Below are 21,881 nucleotides of genomic sequence, written 5' to 3'. Positions count from 1 at the left end.
GCAGTCTTTATGGTAACACAATAACCTTTTAATTTGCCCTTTCAATATTGTCAGATTCATTTAAAGTTATATTTCATAATTCAATAAACTTAACAATAAACTTAAATAACAATGTTGTCCCTTCGTTACTTTTCCAACCTGTCGATAAACTTAACGTTCCTGAAAATAAAGTCATGGTAAGACTGTCTTTGAGAAAACCATCATTACCGGTAATAGGGTGCATATCCTCTCAACAATCACAAGAGGGAGCAGTTGCAACAAGCATCACCAATTTGGTCATTTGCACCACAAAAAATGAAGGTTTGAACAATTTGATCCATTTGCCGTTGGTCCATCAAGATTTCGGTCATTTAGTTCACCCACATATTTGGAATTAAATTTCAGAGTGCAGCACCAGTATGCATACGAGTACAAAAAGCTTATTCCTGGAGAGACAAAGAAAACCGATTTACTTCGCCGTTTAGTTGAGAAAATAAAATTTCTCAGGAAAATTGCTCTTGAATGATGAGGTTCCATCCATCCATCCATTGGGACCATACTCTGCGCAGAGCATTGGTACTGCCTAAGCAGTCTCCTTGGCTACTGGGCACAATCCTGGACGGGTTGCCACTCCGACACAGGATAGCAGCAAGCTGGCACTCACTTTGCCGACCTCGGAAGGATGACAGGCTGTCAACCCCACCTGGTATTGATTCAACAGCTAAGGGGGGATTTGAGACTCAGGATCCGAGGATCCCAAGCCAACAACCCTCACCATTAAGCCAACACCAGGCATAATAATGAGGTTATTTATCTGAAATACTCATCGATTGGGTCCGAGTATCCAGCCCTCCATCTCTACATACGTCGTACGTGCGTAAGTCCGTTAACATCTGACAAAAAAAAAAATCTCCCCACAAACGACCCCACCAATATGGATCAAATTTCGTACGATGCATCAGGACAGCAAGGTCTCATGGGGTCGTGCTCGACATCTGGATGCACCCCCGATAAAAGAGGGGTTTTCCGCAAATATTGGTATTTTATTCAAAAATGTTCTTCTCGGAAACCACTTCTCAGAAACCAGAAACTTCTCATTCTGATGACGCATCAGAATCATGTCTTTACATTAAGTTGTGATACCTATGGCTGTATCTCCCCTGAAAAAGGGGACAATGGCCTCCCTCCCTTAATCACTCATATTCACTAAAGTATATTTTCCTCACAAACTACATGGCCAATATGGACCAAATTCGGTACGATACATCAGACCAGTAAGGTCTTGTGGAGTCGTGCTCCCCATCCAGACCCGCCCAATAGAAGAGGCTGAAAAGGGGGGTTTCGCCTCAAATTCAGATAATTTATATATAAAAAAAACTTCAAAGAAACCAACCGCCAGATGCAGACCAAACTCTTTATGAAACATAAGGACCAAGCCGTTAACTTAGGTTGTGCTCCCCAATGACCGTACCACTTCAAGAATGGGGGCAATGGCCCCTTCCCCCTAATCCCTCATTTTCACCCTGCCTGTTGGGTTAAATTGAAAACCCACTCCATGGGAATATCTCCTGTGCAGCTTCCCTTCGCAGGACAGCTCACTGGATGATGGGATTGGGGCAAAGCCTTCGGGACCCCCCAATCATTGATGACAGGAGGGAAACCACGGGATAACCCTCCCGGGTCAGATTGCGGTAGTGTGTGTCAGAGTGGTGCTGATGTGCCACTCACCAGATGGCAGTCTCGTTGGATTAATCTGAGGTGGTCCCTTCGGGTGGGTGTCTGGAATGTCCTATCCCTAAGAGAGGATGATCACCTGTGTCTGTTATTATCTGAGCTCAAGCGTTTGGACATCGGTATTGCAACATCCTCTGAGGTTCGGAGACTGGATTGTGGCAAGATCATGATGGGTGGTTACACCTACTATTGGTCGAGATGCTCTTATGATTACCATGCCCAAGGAGCTGCTGTAGCTGTGTCAAACAAGCTGACGCCAATAATAATTGAGGAAACACCGGTGAACGAGTGTATTATGAGAAGAAGGATTTGTCACTCCTTGGGTGTCATTTCCCTGGTTTCTAGATCTGCTCTGACTAAGGCGAGTAATCTCACCGTGAAGGATGCATTCCATGCCATGCTTAAGTCTGTGATTGTTCAGTGGCTCAGGAGAGATACACTTCTAGTCTTGGGGGATTTCAATGCATCGACTGGAACTGATAGGGATGGTTATGAGGTGGGAGTTGGTCCCCATGGGTCTGAAACTCTGAACCTCAATAGCACTAAGTTTCTTGACTTTGCAAGAAGTCATGGACTTAGCGTGGCTGGTTCATGATTTCAGTGCCCACAGGCTCATCGCTGGACTTGATATTCCAACTGTGGTGTGGCAAAGGAGATTGACTATGTGGTCGTTGATGGTTGCTGGAGGATGATCCAGAACTGCAGGGTATACAGTAGTGCTCAGTTCCTCAACACTGACCACAGGCTTGTAGTAGCAACTCTGAAGTTGCAGCATAACTCTGGGAGAATGGTACCATCCCAGCCTAGGATGGACATTGGTAAGCTCAAGGATGAGAGTGTAGCTGAGAAGTTAACAAACAGGCTGAGTGGGAATTTGAGGGGTCTGGGTGCTTTGGGGAATCCTGAAGTGTTGTGGAGTGCCTTCTCGACCACCATCAAGACCACCAGTGGATGTCTTGGAACTCACAGGAGGATGAAGAAGAATTTCGTTTCTCAAGGGACACCGGATACCATTGATCAGAGTCCAAGGGCCAGGCTTAGTGGCAGAGCTGAGCTGTTCAGGGAGTTGAGGCGTAAAACTGTACGTGCGCAGAGGGTGGAGAAGGACGTCTATGTGCGAGGAATCTGTAGGGAATAGAGCATCACCTGTGGTCAAGTGATTCTCGTCCTGCTTTCAGGGGAATTGAAGCATTGCGTTCCTCCAAGCCAGTCCCTCGGTGTACTGCCGGTAGAGCGGAGGCTGGTGGGCTCTTGACAAAGGAGTCCGAAGTTAAGGCTCGCTGGGCCGGTTACTTTGAGTGGCTATAACAGGCTGATCCACCAGCTGTTGAGTTGGATGTCAGGGGTGTTACTGTCCCTATTACTGACCCTCCAGTCAACTGATCCACCTTCATTTGTGGAAACAGAGGCTGTGGTGAACCATTTTAAATGGGGTAAAGCTCCTGGGATCTGTGCCATCCACGCTGAACTTCTCAACGCTGGTGGAAATGCTGTACTCATGTTGTTGCATGCAGCTCTGTGCTCTGCCTGGAACACAGGCATCATCCAAACTCACTGGAAGAGGGGCCTTGTTGTCCCTCTCTGGAAAGGGAAGGGTGATCACCAAGACTGCAACAACTACCGAGGGGTGATGCTCCTCTCAGTGCCGGGCAAGGTCTTTGCTCGGATAATTCATGATAGGGTTTGCCACCATTTGCTTGAGCACCAGCGCCCAGAGCCGTCAGGCTTTACACCAATGAGGTCAGCAATTCACTGTGTCCTTGTCCTTCGGGTCCTTACCGAACGCAAATGAGTTTCGGCAGGGGCTGCTTGTAGCTTTTGTTGATCTCTGCAAAGCGTTCAATTCAGGTGAGTGAATTATTGGTGTTTGTGGGGTGCCACCAAAACTGATCAATCTGATGTCTCAACTACACTCTGGTACTGATAGTGATGTGAGATGTGGTGATACCATCTCTGATTTTTTTCCAGTTGTTACTGGAGTTCGTCAGGAGTGTATACTGGCTCCCACACTTTTTAGCACTTGCATGGGCTGGATGCTGGGGAGGACATCGGAGAGATCAAGCTGCGGTGCATCGTTTGGGAATGTCAAGATCTCTGATTTTGATTTTGCAGATGATGCAGTCATCCTTGCGGAGACTCTGGATATCCTTTTTGGGTACTTGAGGTGCTGAAAGAGGAGTTGGAGCCATAGGATTACAGGTTTCCTGGGTCAAAACCAAGATCCAGGCTTTCAATGACATATTGGATGCTGCTATCTTGTCTGTACCTGTTTGTGCTGAGGATGTTGATCATGGAGAGATTCACTTACCTTGGCAGTGATACTCATGTCTCTGCTGGCTGTGAACCAGAGGTCAATAGACATCTGGGTTGAGCCTGGGGAGTCATGGATTCACTGGATCATGGGGTGTGGCACTGTCGGTGGTTGGGCAAGCGGATGAAAGTCTTCTGATGAGAGTCTTCTGGTCCTTAGTGCTTCCATTCTTGCTCTATGGATGTCAGAGTTAGACTCTGACCAGAGATCTGAGACAGAGATTGAATTCCTTTGGTACCAGTTCTCTTCAGAGAATCCTTGGCTATCACTGGTCGGATGTTGTATCCAACTAGAGTTTGCTGAGGCAGACTCAAATGAGGTTTGGTACCTGCATAGTCTGTGAGCATCAGCTGTGGCTGTATGGTCATGTGGCTTGTTTTCCTGACGCTGATCCTGCTCACCAGATTCTCTCAGTGAAGGAGCCTCGTGAGTGGAGGAGGCCAGTGGGCCGACCACGTGCCTCGTAGTTGCAGCAGATTGATCAGCATCTCAAACAGATGGAGATCGGCTAGGCTTCTGCCTGGGGGATGGCCAGACGGAGGCCCCTGGAGTACCGGCAGAAAGTAGATGCAGCGACGCGCTGCTCTGGCGCATGCTCCAATACCTGACCTGACCTGACCTGACCTGACCCCTATGGGGCTATTTTTTTGAAACACACAAGCAGAAGTTGGAGTTAAATCTACAAAATGCTCTCCAAGGCATTATCTCTTCACCGTTTCATTTTTCTCTTGGCATCACAAGTTTATGAGATAAATGTAATTTGAATTTGCCAATGAAATATATGATTTGTGTTTGCAAAATATATCACTCATCTTTTTATGTTAGCTGACATTATCAAATTATCCTTATTGTTGCTTTTGTCGCTTTTTACCCCCGTCGAAGGAGAAGGTATTGCATTTGGGCCTGTTTGTTACCCTCGCCGAAGGAGAGGGTGTTGCATTTGAGTCTTGTTGTTTGTTGGTTACTTGGCAAAAAAAATTCTAGCCAATTATGTTGTTCTACCGTGTTTGTCAGTCTGTCTGTTTGTTTGTTTGTCAAACGATTTTTGGCCACAGTTTTCAAGCGATCGTTCTGAAAAAAAAATGTGTGTGCAGGTGACCTTCCAAGGACAGCATTGCTTAGTTTTGGTGAAGATCCAAATCCGGATCCAGATCTGAGAATTTTTTAAGTGATTCTTCACTATTGAGAGATGGGGCCAAAAACGATATTTCGCACAATATCTCAAAAGGTTAATGATGGATTCACACAAAACTTGGGGGACTGGTTGAGAGTGTCACTAGGAAGAATTGATTCAATTTTGGTGAAGATCCGAATCCAGATCTTTATATGAGGATTATTTAATTTTTAACAGATTCTTCACTATTGGGAGATGGGGCCAAAATGATATATTGCACAATATCTCAAAAGGTTAATGATGGATTCGCACGAAACTTGGGGGACTGGTTGGGAGTGTCACTAGGAAGAATTGATTCAATTTTGGTGAAGATCCGAATCCAGATCTTTATATGAGGATTATTTAATTTTTAACAGATTTTTCACTATTGGGAGATGGGGCCAAAAATGATATATTGCACAATATCTCAAAAGGTTAATGATGGATTCGCAAGAAACTTGGGGGACTGGTTGGGAGTGTCACTAGGAAGAATTGATTCAATTTTGGTGAAGATCCGAATCCAGATCTTTATATGAGGATTTTTTAATTTTTAACAGATTCTTCACCTTTGAGAGATGGGGCCAAAAACGACATAGAGCACGATATCTCAAAAAGTTATGGATGAATTCCGCAGAGACTTTGTGGATTGCTTGGGTGTATGAAATGGACTGTTTGATTCAATTTTGGTGAAGATTCGAATGCGGATCCGGATACGAGAGAAGTCATTCTTCACCATTGAGAGATGGGGCCAAAAACTATGTATAGCATGATGTCTAAAAAAGTTATGGATGAGTTATGACAAAACTAGGTGGATGAGTTGGTTAGGTGACAAGAACAAGCCCATTCGATTTTGGGTAAGGTCTGGATTCAGATCTCACCTACCAGTGGCATACAAAATGTCAACTATTTAGCCTGGCAGTATGTGCTCTTCCGAGTGCTGTTCCATTTCACCACGTTGTCTTTCTCGGAGCGATTTTTCATTTGTTGTCTGTCTGTCTGTTTGTCCGCACAGAGATTGTGTTTTTCTCTGCAACTACTTGTCAGATTGAGATGAAATTTTCACCATCAGAGCAACTACTCATGTAGAATGTTGTATTGATAATTATTATGACATCACATGTCACGTGGTGTGCCATGTTGGAAAAACGGAAAAACTTTGGACCTCTGTATCTCTGAAACTGCACCAAGGAAAAAAAAAATCGAAACTTGGCAACTTGCAAGTACTCATCACGGCAAATAAGTATGATCTTTTAATGACATCATAGGTGCCTTCGTTATGATGTCATAATTGCATATGTAGAACGCTACATCTGATCAGCAAGAAAATTTGAGGGTCATCGAGCGATAAAATGGTCCACAGAAAAAAATTTGATGACGTCATCGGCCATGTGATTTAGCAGCCATATTGTTTTTTGAAAAAAAAACTTCAAAAAGCCTTCTCTGAAATGGCTGAACAGATTGAGGCAAAACTTTACAAGAACGACCACCTATCCATGAGGAACAAAAGGTTCACAGATATGATGTTATAGGTCACATGGTTTGGCAGCCATATTGGATTTACCCTAAAACCTATAAAAATCACTTTTTCCAGAACGGCTGGACAGATCGAGGGGAAACTTCACACAAATATTCTCCAAGCCTTGGAGATACCAGGATATTCATGAATAGTTGAAGTCACATGGTCTGACAGCCATATTAGATTGAGCAAAAATCTATTTTTTTAAATTCTCTCTTTAACCGCTTCATCGATTCATACGAAATTTCACAATTATAATCAAGTAATGATGGGGAATATATATTTTAAATTTCAACATAATCGGACACATGGTTTAGCAGCCAGGATAATTTTATTTTTTTGATCTGGGGTCTTTTTGATTTTTTTTTTTTTTTTAGAATAAGGCTCACTTGGCTGTGCTTGGATGGGATTGAGGGCCGAGGAGTAGCAGCTGAAATGCGAATCTGATCCAAATTCCTCCTGATGACCTCATCTTTGCTTTTTGCTTGTTTGGGTTCCTTCTGATTACTCCAATGCAGGACTTGCACCTATTTGGTTTTCCATTTGATTTGAATCGAATTTATTTTAATCCCATTCTAAATTCAATAATGATAATAAATGTCATTGGTCAGGGTCAGGTGTTCGATCAAAGTGGGGGGGGGGGGAGGGGTATTTTTATTTTTTTGGTATACCTTGTTGAGGCTCGTATGAGAGCTAACACACAACGCACAGCAAGGGGGGCATGAAACAAGAGGGGCGGGAGAGGGAAGGACAAAGCAGTGGGGAACATAGACATTAGGAGATCTGTGGAAGGGAGAGGGATGGGGCGGGGAACTCGGGGTTTACAAATGGACATTATAGGGGCTTTCAGGAAGGAAAGCAGGGAATTTGAAGGAGGTGGGTTTGGGGTGGATTAACGGGTTTCATCAAAGCGGGATGTCTTGGTACCCGGTCTTCACTGCCAGCCAGCACTTATAAAGTGGCAGTTCTAGTTATGTCTCATTAATTACGTAACACGCCAGTACACAAACGCCACACAAAATAAACCACACAAAACAAGTCCTGGCAAGGGTCTGCAATCTCTGATTAGTATTTTTCTTGTTTCTAAGATATATTCTATACACTGGTAATTTGTGAATTAATGTCCTGAAAGGCTGATAAAGCCTTTCTTCTTCCACCTATCAATCAAGAAAAGGAGTTGGCAGGATAGTCTGGAGGTGCACACACTCACTTCTAAGCTGTCTAGCCTGGGTTCGAATCTCGGTCCAGCTATAAACTGTTATCATGGTGTTTTGCAGGTGAGGTGATTCATCAATGTGTGTGATGTCCCTGAAGTGGACGTTAAACTGTTTGTCTCGTCTGCCAGCACTAGTTGGTGGAGGTTAAAGATCCATGGTGTCCTTCACAAAGAATGGGTGAGCTTTCAATGGCACCATGATCAAATTCCAAATTCTTCTTCCAAGCTTCAAGGGCACTGTGTTCGTAGCACAGTCGTGCCTCCGACAAATGATGCTGTGCTACATACGAAAAGAATAAGAATAAGATGCTATCAAGGGAGGTGTGACCTTGTCCTACAATGCAATTAGCATACAAGAGGAGAAAAACAAATGATGTCATGAAAAGTTTGAAGCCTTGACAATCAGGTGCCATTTTTCTCCTGTTGTTACGAGTCCCCCACTCGGTAAGGGGTTCCTGAGAACCTTTCGAGCCATCACCTTCCAGCGTCAACAGTTTTGGTGTAAAATTTGGAAAGAAATGCAGAAAATTTTTCTCTTGGAATATCTTAAAAGATTCTACCCCCCAACCTCCTGTATACCTGGGATAAAACACTCATGCTTCGTGAGACCGTTTGACTGATTTGTGAATGAATGTCCTGAAAGAAACATAAAAATTGCCAGCAATAGGAGTGTAGTGAATATATGTCGTGAATGAGATCGATATTGCTCCCTATGAACAAAGAGGCACCATCACACGCATGCACACACACACACACACACACACACACACACACACACACACACACACAAACACACCAAGCAAAAATGCTACAGTTATAACTGTAGTATTTGAGAGTAATACTCTCATATACTATAGTGGGTAACAGGTCCTACTACAGTAGTCTACAGAGAATTACTTCAGGAAAGGAATGCCTGGGACACACACTTTATGTAAATTCTGACCGATAACCAGAAAACCCATGAGCTGACCTTATGCACCCAGCATTGCTATAACTGCATGTCATGAAATGAAAATAGTCTTGACATGGTGAAAGTTGTAAACAAAGGTCATGACAATACAATGCAAGTTATGGAAAGGAAAATAACACACAAAAAAAATACGGTTTAAAAGCTGCAGTATAAGAATATGGTAAATAAGTTCTTCGCTTGCCTGCCTCTCTGTCGAAACAAGTCCTGTGCCTCTAATGGGCGTCGTAGAAACCCCATGCCAAGGCAGCTGCAGCCTGTTTGCCAGCGCTGCCAGCGATGCAAATTCACAGCAAATCCAAATTAAATCAGTGTGTGAGTTGGAGTTAAACCCCAAGCTCATAGCTCGCATTACATACATTTTCAACTGTAGGCCTTAAAGATGCCACAGTCAAAAAAAAAACATTGTGGTATTTCTATCAAAGAGCAAGTACAACCCCCTTATAGGCAAGTTGGTTTGTTATGGCCTTGCTAAATATTAACAACAGATTTACAAGATTGAATTCAAAAGTGAGTATTTGCAGGAGTTACAACTTTAGATATTTTTTTTTTTAACATCATTGGAACAATAACTGCTGCAGCCTCTCCCACTAAGAAATACTGATGACGTCGTCAGTGGACATCAAAAGATAAATGTCTATGTCCACACAACCAATTTTCATCATGAGACAGTCCATGCTATTAACTATCTTTCAATATTAGAACAAAAGCAAACTAGAGAAAATGAGACCATTGTTCTTTATATTTAAATAATTGTTTTTATATTATATTATTATAATCGATACTTCCTTGAAGTTTTTACAAAAATTGTTGGATGTTTAAAAGGTTGTAAAAACAAAAGTGGCGTTCTTCACCGGGAGCAACAACCTCTTCTATCCTACCAATCATACCAGAGTGCAACTCAAAAGCACCAAATCAATGACATTTCGACATCATTGATACTTCATTTTTAAAAAAAATCAGTTGTATAATAAATTGTTACCCCGCGCACGCAAAACGAAAAGCGGGGTTAATCAACTGGTTCATGTCTGTCCGTCTGTCTTATCAGTTTATGATTGTCAGTTTATGATCGAGGAACAACATATTGAAATGGAATGATATATTTTGATCGGAACATGAATAGGAAGACCTCGTTTTACCATACTTTGGCTCTGACTTTGTCCCAATTGCATATGCACAGAGAGGAGTGAGATAATCTTTTTTTTATTCTGTCTGCCTGGCTTGCAGTCAAACAAAATGGAAAATCATTTCAACCAGGAAGCTTACTGTTTTCAAGGATATCACAATGGACACATACAACAGGCACGAATAACCAATGCAACGTGTAAGATAGGGTGATGTAAAAAAACACTGGGTAAATCGGTGGTCCAACATGGAATTAATTTGTCTGTGTGTCTTTAAACCTCTTTAAACGTTTATTTAAATTGAATTATACACTTGAAAAGTGTAGAACACAAATTGCCTTCATAATACTTCCAAGAACCATGATATACAGTACTGCATATCGATATATAGCATGAGAGGGTACAGTATCGGGGTGACAAAGAGGCCACCGATTTGGCTCTTGACAATGCCGATTGATGCGTTCTATGGTGATCAATAAAGTCTTCATCTCCTAAACTGCGACACAACGTCGTCTTATTACAGCAAGATTTGCTGGTGTACCAATAAAAAAACAGAGCGCAAGTGAATATGGGTTGTGTATAAAACTTCTTCAGTCGCAAGAAATTTCCGGATTTTAAAAAAAATGGTCTTTAAAATCATTATTTTATTAGAAGTGAAGTATATACTTGAACTCTAGTGTGTGCGGTATCGCGTTCTATGAACTTTCCAGTTACTTGTGTGACACAGCATCAAAAATTGTAACAGGTTTCCAGGTTTGTTTTTTCTCCCCAGTATCCTTCTTCCTTCCTCACTGTAATTCACAGAATGGTGTTTGTGTGTTTGTGTGTGTGTGTGTTTGTCACGTGACTCCTCTGACAGTTCTGGGCTGATTACATCCAGACCTGCTGCATAGGATCAGCATGAGCCAAGTTAATGCATCAGCGTGTTTTTATTTTTGCCGGTGGTCTTGAAGGGGGTGGACGCAAATTCTCGATGTAAACGTGTATCGTATAGCGCCGCCTCCAGGTGGGGGAATGCACCACTACAAATCTCCACCATTTACAGTGCAGTATTCCTGTTACCACGTTTTCCAGTGTCGTGAGGTGTTTTGCATTATAGGCAGTGGGTATGTTTTTGCTTCATGCATGTAACTCAGATTTTTTTTTTGCCTACACAGATCTGTTAGTTGCCTATACCTTGCCCAAATAAAGGTATGCATCAGAAGAATATGTTGCTTGGTTGGAACAAGATCGCCCGTAGGGAGGGTACTCCACGAGTATCACATAAATCGTGGAACTCGAAAATTAAAATTAGATTTCTGCAGAAGTGGGTCAACAACATCATTATGATAAGGCAAGCAAGGAAAGCAAGGAAAGCACACACACACTTATAAATGTCTCAACTACATTGTACTTTTACCCAGTGTTTATTACATCACCCTATCTAACACGTTACATCAGTTATTCATGCCGTCCCTACATTTGTTACTACTACTACTGCTCCTGCAATTTATACTACAAATAGGGAATGGTCTGTTTATTCACTGACACCTCTAGATTTTTGCTGATCTCGACCAAACTTGAGATTTGAATTCAGGGTTCATGACAACTGAAAATAATGAGGGTGTAATGTGTGGCTGTAGAAATAGTCTCTGAGTGGCAAGTGGGATTGAACAACGTCGACTTGAAAAAAGGTGTCGTTGGAGTGTGAAAGACAAAACACTCAAATTTCTGAAATGCGCAACCCAGAAAAGCTAGGTTTTGGACAGGGCGCCATATTTAGTGAATCCCTATTTTAAATAATGTCGATAGGTTGGTGCAGAGGTAGCGCACTTGCATTTGAGTTGCCAAGATTGATTCACGACATGACCCTATACTGCCTGATTGATGTTTCGCAGACAGGACGTTGCATCATAAAGTGTCCCGTCCCTACATTGTACTTTAACCTGAGTGTCCCGTCTGCAAGCATTAACTGGTGGACGTTGAATCTTCCAGGCCAAACCAAACAAACTCCAGGTGTCTTCCACCAAGAGTTCGCGAATTTGTGCCGGCGCCATGGCCAAACTTAGAAATATTTACCATGAATACTGTTGGGAAGGCAAAGGCAAACTACCCAGAGTCATCCTTGTCACAGAGATGCTTTAGCACCATCATACCTGCTTTCGGTCAGAACACCAGAACAAAAATTCTTAAAGAATAGCTGCAGTATGAAGTATGTTAGTATGTTTAAATAATTTGCACCCTTTGTCCTTCTTTCATATTTTTGCCCATATACTGTGGCATATAGGTACCTCTTTGGTAGTTCCAGTAATAATACTAATAATAATAATAGGAGCAATAATAATACTAATAATGGTAATTTAAAAATTCATATTACACCTAATTCGTTTTCATGACTGATCAGTTGGTCCTGGATTAGACTCCGAGCTGAATCAAATATGATTAACATTACTGTACGGGCCAGTGACAGCAGCAGGGTACTGCATTGACGAGTTCACTATCTTCCATCGGAACTGTTATGTCGGCTGTTTCATGTGCAATCTGTACATAAAATATCTCATTGTATCTTTTGAAAGAACTGACCATTGAAATACAAAACTTGCTTAATTTCAACTTCATCCAATGTTCCATCTTCCTAAATTTCCACTATCCTGGCCAGATGAAGTGTAGAGTTGACATCTTTCGCGGTTTATGGCATTTAACACCTTACAATTTTGCAGCAGCTCTCAGTAAGTTCCGTAGATGGTCAGCCTCTCACAGGAAATCAGATCCAGGTGAAGAGGATGACAATGATAATATTAACATTACTTATATTTATTAGCAATACCTCTTCAGTGAAAATCTATTTCAATTTCATAAAATGACACGACAAGAAGAATTGCATTACGAATGAAATCATCCAAAGGATTTTTGACTTGCTCAAATAAACTTGTGATCAGTCATGCTGAATATAAATCTCGATTGTGCAGAATATTCCACCATAGTTATGTTTCCATGGTAGCTTGTGACAAATTCATCTATAGATAATAATGTGTTGGTATCAGATCAGTCATTCCAAAGTTATAGTCCTAACTTATAACATTTATGCAAACTTTGGTGCTCTAGACAGATGATTCAAATTAGTTATTCAATTCTGTTTGTTTTTGGAAATTAATGCTACTTTCAAGATTTTAGAATTTTATTGGAATTTTGAAAGCTGCCGGTAATACTTGCTCCCTCGAGAAGTGAGAAATGGTGTCAATACCCCTCCCTCTGGCCAGATTCAGTGGTTAAACCACTTGCACGATTAAATGTGCACAAGAAAAAAATCCCATATTATCTTCCCACTCTCATGGTGGGGGCAAAGAGGGATTATTTTGTATCTCAGACCTGACCCTGGCTACCCCGGGCACATATGCAAAATATTATTCGATTCGATGAGGTTCAGACATACCCACATATGGAGAATTGCCAAATTTTAATATGATTAAATTTCGAATTTGGAGAAGATTGTTACCTTTGGAAATTAATCAACTACAATCTTCAGTAAAATGAGATCAACATTTCTTATGTTATAACTGCAACTTCTTAGTTTGTTTGCAGCAGCAAGGCTGCGGGGTAGCATAATTGGCTGAGGGTGTGGCTGTGCCACGGATGCGATGCCCACTGTAGGTTAGGACAGGAATTTGGAATTTGTCCAGGATCTCAGCAATAGGTGGACAACTATCTGCAAAGGACACCGTGGGATCTTTAACGTCTACCCAGTAATGCCGGCGGACAGGACACCCGTTAAACGTCCATCCGAGGTACTGCACACACACATGAGAAACGATGTTTGATTTGAGCTCAAAAAAGTTCCAGCCTAAACGAGTTTAAAATTTCTTGGAAACAAGGGATTTAAGTGAAATCTTTGAGGTAGAGGTATTTTGAAGTTAAGTGAAAGGATGTGAGGGGAACGGTGAGTGAGTGAAAGTGTTAAGGTGGGTTTGATTCCCAACTCGACTATAAACTGTCAGGTCGACACTAGCCTTTACAAGTTAGACAACTTCTGCATATATACTTTCGACCTGGTGTTACACTGGAAGGCCAATAAATCAATGAGTGTGCCATCCATCGGAATGGACATTAAGCTTGGGATGCGTCCGCCAGCATCTGCTCGTGGAAGTTGAAGATCTCATGGGGACTTTTACACACAGTAAGTAGGCGATCATAATCATCATCCTGAACACTCCTTCTTTAACAACCCCCAAATATTCTCACCTTTTTGTGGGGCTGGCCGTGCAAAGTTTTTGGCCAAAATCTTTCACAAACTGGCCTGGAAATTCGAGTGAAGATGGTTCAGGAAGAAAGTTGTAACTTGTTCAGGATGCCAGCAATAATTCACCTCTTTGCGAAAGACACCGTGGAATCTTCAACGTCCACCAACTCATGCTAGCGGATGGGACGCAGTTTAACTTCCATCCGAGGAACGACACACTTTCTTATGCAACACTCTGCCTGCGAAGCACCTGTCTGACAGTTTATAGTCGGGTTGGGAATCAAACCCAGACTGCACTACCTTTGTACTATCCTGTCGGACTTGCAGGAACCCTTAAAATATTCCAAATTCCTACCTTAACCTACAGGGTGTACTGCATGAACATTGCAACTGTGCTCCTACATATGATGGAACCAGTAGCCAGGTGCTGCATACGAATAAACTTTACACCATGGTAGAGGGTTTACGAGACATTTATGTCGTGAATACAACGTTCAGTTATCAACAAATAAAGTGGGAATGTGTTTACATGCTAAGTACTAGTTTGTGATTTCCACGTGTTAAAAGTTTTTAAGAAATAAAAATTTCCTGAACTCAAAACGTCCAATAATCTTTAAAAGGTAAAATTTTAATGCGAGAAATTGTTTCGGTGTTTAAAGTCGAAACTCCCAACATGGAGTATTTACTTTTTTTGGCCTGCAAATCTCTTTTAACCGTTAACCGTGAACAAAACAATACCACCGACAAGTAAGTTTATCTGACATGTATTACATCAAATTGCCGAAACACAAATACATGGACTTTGGCTGAATCATCTTGTTACAAAATGGTGCTTAATCACTGGCTTCATGGTTTGCAGAATTTTCACATGGATTACAGTTTAAAAAAAAAAAAATCATATTTTCAGAGTTGTTTCAAGGTGGAGAATAAAAGGAATAAATAGCATGTTTTTATGAGATATCATTTTTTTTTACCGTTATTGCTTTAAATCAAAGGGGACACCATGAATGACATTTCAGTGAAACCTAGATAAAACAACATGCAACAGTAAATATATAATTATCACAATGGATTTCTATACCCAACCTAACCTATCCTATCCTAACTTATTATATCCCATTCTAACTGACCTTAATCCTATTCTCCAACGGGCTAGTTCAGGTCAGAATTCCACCACAGGACAAATATCTCCTTTGACTCATGCTTAGGGGTGTTTGCACACTCACCACATTTGCCAAGTGTGGGTTAGTGTGTGTGTGTGTGTGTGTGTGTGTGTGTGTGTGTGTGTGTGTGTGTGTGTGTGTGTGTGTGTGTGTGTGTGTTCTTACGGGGTCGGCTGCAGGATGTAGATCGACATAAGTCTTTCACAGACTGGTTGGCCAAGCTGACGTTAGGCTGGTACTGATTAGTTGTATTAATTTGGAATTTGTCCTGCAGACTACCAGCAATAACTCGCCTACATTCTCACAGAAGAAAAGCTGTGGGTTCTTTATCATCCACCAACTAACGATAGCACCCAGCACAACGTCCATCCGACGCACGTCACGTTTTGTGATACAACATCTTGCCTGCAAAGCATGAATCCGACAGTTTATTGTCGAACAACAGATGACAAACAAAACATTCAATGATGTAGATGAACCACCATGGGAAAAGAAAAAGCATCTGGCACTTCAGATGATATAACCCTTCATTGGAGCCAAAGAGAGAGAAGGGATAGGGAGTGAGCACTGATATGGAATTGGAGTGAGTCATAGGTGGGTGTGTCAGAATGGGGTTGGGGGTCAGGGGTCAGGGGTCTGGAAGCATATGGGGAAAGGGGGGTGGTTGGGAGCAGGAGTGGTTTTGACAGGGAGGGTCAGAGTTAATGGGTTAAAGGTCAAAGGGATTGAGACTGGGAGAAAAGTGAAAATGATTGACAAAAAAGTGACAGGACATTAGATTTCATTGACTTAAGTAACTTCAAAGAGGGGAGTAAATAATAATAATAATATTAACAACGAGAAGGGCACTCGGTAGAGCACATACCTCTGTCATGCAATGCCTGATCCATGAGAACATGTCGGGCCAATAAGTTTTTGAGATATCAGGCTACATTACGTTTTAGCCCCATCTCTCATTGGTGAAGATTCACTTTAAAAATTAAATAAATCTCGTATCCGGATCCGAATTCGGATCTTCACCAAAATTGAATCAATTTGGCCTTGTCACACACCCAACCTCTCCACCAAATTACATCTGAATCCGTCGACAATTTTTTTTTAAGATAGCCTGCACACAAACAGACAAACAAAAAAACAACAAAAAGACGTCATACAGAGAGCACAATATTTGTAAAATCCACCCCCTCTCCAAAGGTTGCCATGGATACATCAAATTGCCCATTTCATTTGGATTAAAATTAAAATTTAAGGGGTCTTCATCAAAGCTCAGGTGACTCGGTTGAAAATTGATTATTTTTCAGATTGAAAGTGATGATTTTAAAAGTTTGACCTTGAGTTGACCTTTGCCATTTTGACCTCAAAAATTGTTGGTTTCCAAATTCAGTGATGGACTTTGCAATTTCTGCTTAATTTCCAGGTTAATCGGGTATAAATTAAAGATTTTTCAGTTGAAATTTCATGATTTTAGAAGTTTGACCTTGAGTTGACCTTTGATCTATTGAGTTAAAAAATAGTTGATTTCCAAATTCAGTAATGCACTAGGAAAATCCTCGGGCACATGTTGAGCCATATAATATAGCAGTCTCCGGTATCTTTCTCTTTTCGAGCATCATGGACACAATCACTCGCGCAAAGATCAATGACATCTTCAGAATCGGCATGTTGGCTCCCAATTGGATCAATGATAACTTTTCTTTCATTTCGACTTCATTTAGACCCCAATAACATTTCAATCCTTTCCCTTACCCTTCCTGGTTTTTTTTTGACATTAATTTATTTTATCTTCCTTCCCTTCCCTTTTGCTCTTCTCCCTCTTTTGCTTCCCCTCTCCTTTTTCTCTCTCCTGCCCTCCTTTTTCTATTTTCATAGCTCTCCCACTTTTCTCTCTCCTTTTATTTATATCAGTCCTCTTCATTTAATTTTAATTATTATTCATATTTTAAGAATTATCATTATTTTTTTAAATTATATTTTCAAATTCCTTAATTATTCATTTTTTACCTTCAGGTATTTATTTTTTATTTTCTAGTATTTCTTACCACTATTTATTCATTACGAGCAGAGTACCCGCCCTTTGGGTGATCTTGTTCCAAGCATGCAACACGTTCTTCTGATGCATACCTTTATTCGGGCGGTGTTTAGGCAAGTGACAGCTCTGTGTCGGCCCAAAAATAAATAACAACCCGAGTTACAAGCATGAAAAAAAACAAAACATACTGACTGCTTATAATTCAAAAACACCTCACTGCACTGGAAAACGAGGGGGACAGGAATACTGTCCTGAAAATGGTGGAGACTTGTAATATTCTACCCCACCTGGAGGTGGCACAACATGACACGCATTTACATGGAGAATTTGCGTTGCCCATCCTGAACCGCCAAGAACACTGGCAAAGATAAAAAAACACCCCTTATATATTAATTTGGGTCATGCTGATCCTAAGCAGCAAGTCTGGATGTAATCAGGCCAGAACTGGAGGAGAAGTAGTGCGACAAACACACAAACACTGGTCTGTGAATAATAGTATGGGGGATCTATCTATCTGGCTGATCTATCCTCTCCCACCCTCGTGTTTCCTGACCCCTGAACCCCACTATGACACAGTCACCTTGTACCTACCCTACCCAGTCACACCCAACTACTTCACCTGAGAATGTGGAGACATTTCTGGCAACCCTCGACTCTACTTCTGTTACTGGCCAAGATGCCATCAGAGCACATGTCTTAAAAACCTGCTCTGCTGCTCTTGAACATCCTCTTTCTGCTCTATTCACCCTATCATTTGCTCTTGGATATCTTCCATCCACTTGGAAATCAGCCAACATCACCACATTACACAAATAAGGTTTAAAAACGGATCCTCTTAATAACAGACCTCTCAGCTTATTTTCAATCATCAGCAAGGTCATGCAATTCATCATTGCAGTTAACATCAAATTCTTCCTTTTCTCCAACGACCTCATCTCAGATCATCAGTTCAGTTTCAGACCCGGTCATTCTATCTTGGACATGCTGCTTCTGCTCGTCCAACAATGGATGGAGGCCCTTAATTTCAGACATGACACCAGGACCATCTCTCGCCATATCTCAAGCATATGATGCAGTCTGGTGCCCTGCTTTGCTCTCCACACTCTCTGCCTTTGACATCCAAGGCCTACTCTATTCTTGGGTTACTGACTTCCTTTACTCCCGTAGCCGTGTGGCTCTTAACAGAATCCTTTCTTCTCCTCTCCCTGTCAAGGCTGGGGTTCCCCAAGGCAGATCTTGGGCCAGTCTTATTTCAAAATAATCTTCATCAACGATCTCTCACTTTGGAAAATCCTCCATACATCTTTGTTGACAACTCCACTCTCTCCACTCCCTTCACGTCTCTCATCCTTCAGATAGGCAGACAGCAGCCTCTTCTCTTTCTGAAGACCTTAATTGTGTCATGAGCTGGTCAAACACCTGGAATATGTCATTCAATACTGACAAATCTCATACTCTCACTCTATTTCACCGAAAATACCATCTGGCGAACCCTCTCATCTACTACCTAAACTATCCTCTTGAAGAGGTTCAGTCACTCAAACTTTTGGGCTTCTTTAGGCAAACGACATTTATAAGTTGCCTTCCAACAATTGCCGACTTGGCATTCTTCATCATGCAAAGTCTTTCCTTGGCACAACTGAATTTTTCACTTCCTTTCAAGGCCTTCATCTGCAGCTTTATGGATGACTGCTCTCCCCTGCTCAACTTGATACCATGGAAACCAAGGCCCTCAAGGTCATTGGAATCTTCTGGGATGAAGCTGAGTCTATGGACCTATCACTCTCACATCACAGATAGGTCAGTGGTCTCTCTGTCTTCTACTGCTTTGTTTCTGGTCTTGCACCCTCTGTTCTTTCTGTGCTCTGCACCCTTCCATGGTTATGGAAGGGCACACAAAAAAAAAAAAACTCTCAGTAATCAGTCTGTCAGTAATCCCCTTCTGGTGAAACTCTCAAAATCCAGACTCACTGCTCACCTCCACTCATTCATTTCTCTTGTATCCCCCTCCTGTGGAACCAACTTCCTCAGTCTATTCAGTCTCAATCTTCTGTTCAGGGCTTCAAAACAGCTGTTCTTCAACATCTCAGGTCATCCCCCATCTATTATTATCTTTTCTACGCATACAAACCCTCCCCGAGTCCACCTCTTTTCAGGTTTCCAGTTTTCCCTTCCACTTTTGTGATAAAGATTTGCAGCTGTATCCTTCCCGTTGCTCTCATTTTTTGACATATCCCTTATCCCCTCAAGTTTCCCTCTATTGGTGTGTCCCCACCCCCTGTCTACTGTTATTTTTCATTCTATTATGTCCTGGTCCATTGTGTGTTCACACTCCTTCACAAGCCTCGACACTGCCAATTTTTTTTTTTAAACTCTGAAACTATGCTTGTCCTTTCTCCTGTATCGCGTTATGATCAACTTTCCATACAACCTCTCCTGTTATCATCAAACATCTGCCCTTCTTGGCTCTTCTGACTATGTTCTTGTCAAAGTCCATTTCTCTGTGGGCATTGTAAGAGCGATATGTTCACACAGACCAACGAGCAGAGACTGCTATCTGCCCTCATATAAGGATTGGGCTGAAATCTACATGACATCAAACATTGATTCTGCCTGGGGTACTTTCACAAAAGCCTACTTTCTCTCGTGCATCGGTTTATCCCATCCTGCTTGCAGCTATTGTATCCATCCTCGAGGCCCTGGAATACTGAATCCTGCAGGAAGTTGGATGTGGTCAAGCGGTGTGCTCTTTCAACATGGAAAGCAATCCCGAAGTGGGTAACTTTATGTCACTGCATACGGATCATAAATACTCATCCATGCCGAGGCAAACCAGACAACATCATCTTACAAATTTCAATGTTGAACTGTCCAACCAGTCTCCTTCGCCAAAGTCATGTTGGCACCTTGTAAATTACATCTCCGGCATATGCTCCTCCTCCACCCCCTCCATAACCCCAAAAAGGTATCTCTGTAGACTCTGCCCGATATAAGGCAGATTGCGTAAACTTCATGTTTGCCTCCAATTTTTGTGCATCCAACTCATCACTTTCTGTCCCCATATTACTGCCTTGTACATGTTGTCAACTATATTTTGTATCTTTCTCATATGAGAAGGTAAAGAAAGTTATATCTAGCCTCGAGTCTGGTTTTTGTAAAGAAAGTTACATCTCACCTCTCGCCTGATTTTGCGATTAGCCAAGTTTGCATGAGTTCCCATGTTCTCTCATCCTGCTCTGCTGGGCTGTTTCTCTTGCTTCTCCTCTATTTGCACCTCTCCTTCGGCAGCCTCTTGTCTCCCTGGAGTTTATCAAACCACATTCAATCCACAAGAATGATTCAAAACCAGATGCTATCACCTCATTGTGCTGATGTCAAGTCTTTCCTATTTTCAAACAGCCTGATCACTGACCATCAGTTTAGATTTTGTCCTGGTTACTCAACTCTGGAGAGGCTGTTAAACCACACTCAGCAAAGGTTGGAAGCCCTAAATCCCAAAAACAAGAGGCCAGGACCATCTCTTTGGATAAAGCTCAGGCATTTGACACAGTCTTGTATTTTGTTTGCTTGCCAAGTTCTCTGTCTGTGACATGGAAGGGTCCCTTCATTCCTAGATTTCTGACTTCCTCCATTCAAGCAGTCAATGTGTTGCGATCAATAGAACCCTTTCCTCCTCTCTCCCAATGCAGACTGGAGTTCTCCAAGGCAATATCTTGGGCTCACTTTCATTCCTCATCTCCAGGAAATGATTAGATGCTGGTGTGATAAATGGAAAATGTCCTTCAATCCTGGAAAATCAGTCTCAACCTTTCTCCTAGGTCAACCATTCAGCAAAGCTGGCCTCCACTGTCAGCCACAGACTGGGCATGATCCTCCCATGATCTGTCTTTCCTATGAAAATCAAGGCTACTCATAGTCTACAAGGCCTTTTTTTGCTGAATTGCCAAATGGCTGGCACCGCAGCATCATATGCGTCTCCTGAATTATGTTTGATCTAAAATTCCCAACATTATTGGAACCTCCTGCAATGAGACCAAAGCACAAGGTTTGCTGCTCTCAGTAGTCTTTCTGTTCTTTACCACCCCTCTTCCGGTCTCGCACCCTCTGCTCTCTCAGTCCTCTGACCCTCCACATTAACTCCTGGATGTATGTGTTCTTCCTGTAACCCTCTCCTGGTTAACAATCTTTACTACTCCCATTAACCATTTCTAAACCAATCCTCTCACTTGCAGGTTGCAATGTTTCCTCACTTTCTCTCTGTCCTTTTTTCCTGTTCATTCATTCCCTTACTTATTGTGTCCAACTGTCAGCTCATACCTTCATCACCTTGCTCTTCTGTGAGCCTGGATATTGTAAAGAAAAAAAAACAACCTGAAGTCCAGTCGTAAAACACGGTGATCATAACAGTGAAGGTGTTGGTAATATGATGAATCAATATGACGGTTGAATAAAATCACAAATCCACTTCATTGT

The 21,881-nt window shown here is 41.9% G+C and overlaps 1 protein-coding gene across 1 annotated transcript in view; it reads right to left on the bottom strand.

Moving 5' to 3' along the window:
* The window catches only part of LOC147017996 (growth/differentiation factor 10-like), a 42,440-nt gene that overhangs the window by 5,165 nt on the left and 15,394 nt on the right, over positions 1 to 21,881 (bottom strand). The window lies entirely within an intron of this gene.

The sequence above is a fragment of the Eptatretus burgeri genome, chromosome 10, assembly GCF_056783735.1.
Source record: "Eptatretus burgeri isolate ZD-2024b chromosome 10, Ebu_testis_v1, whole genome shotgun sequence".
Taxonomy (NCBI): Eukaryota; Metazoa; Chordata; class Myxini; order Myxiniformes; family Myxinidae; genus Eptatretus; species Eptatretus burgeri.
The sequence above is the reverse complement of the archived record's forward strand: the minus strand, read 5'-3'. Positions and strand labels throughout refer to the sequence as shown.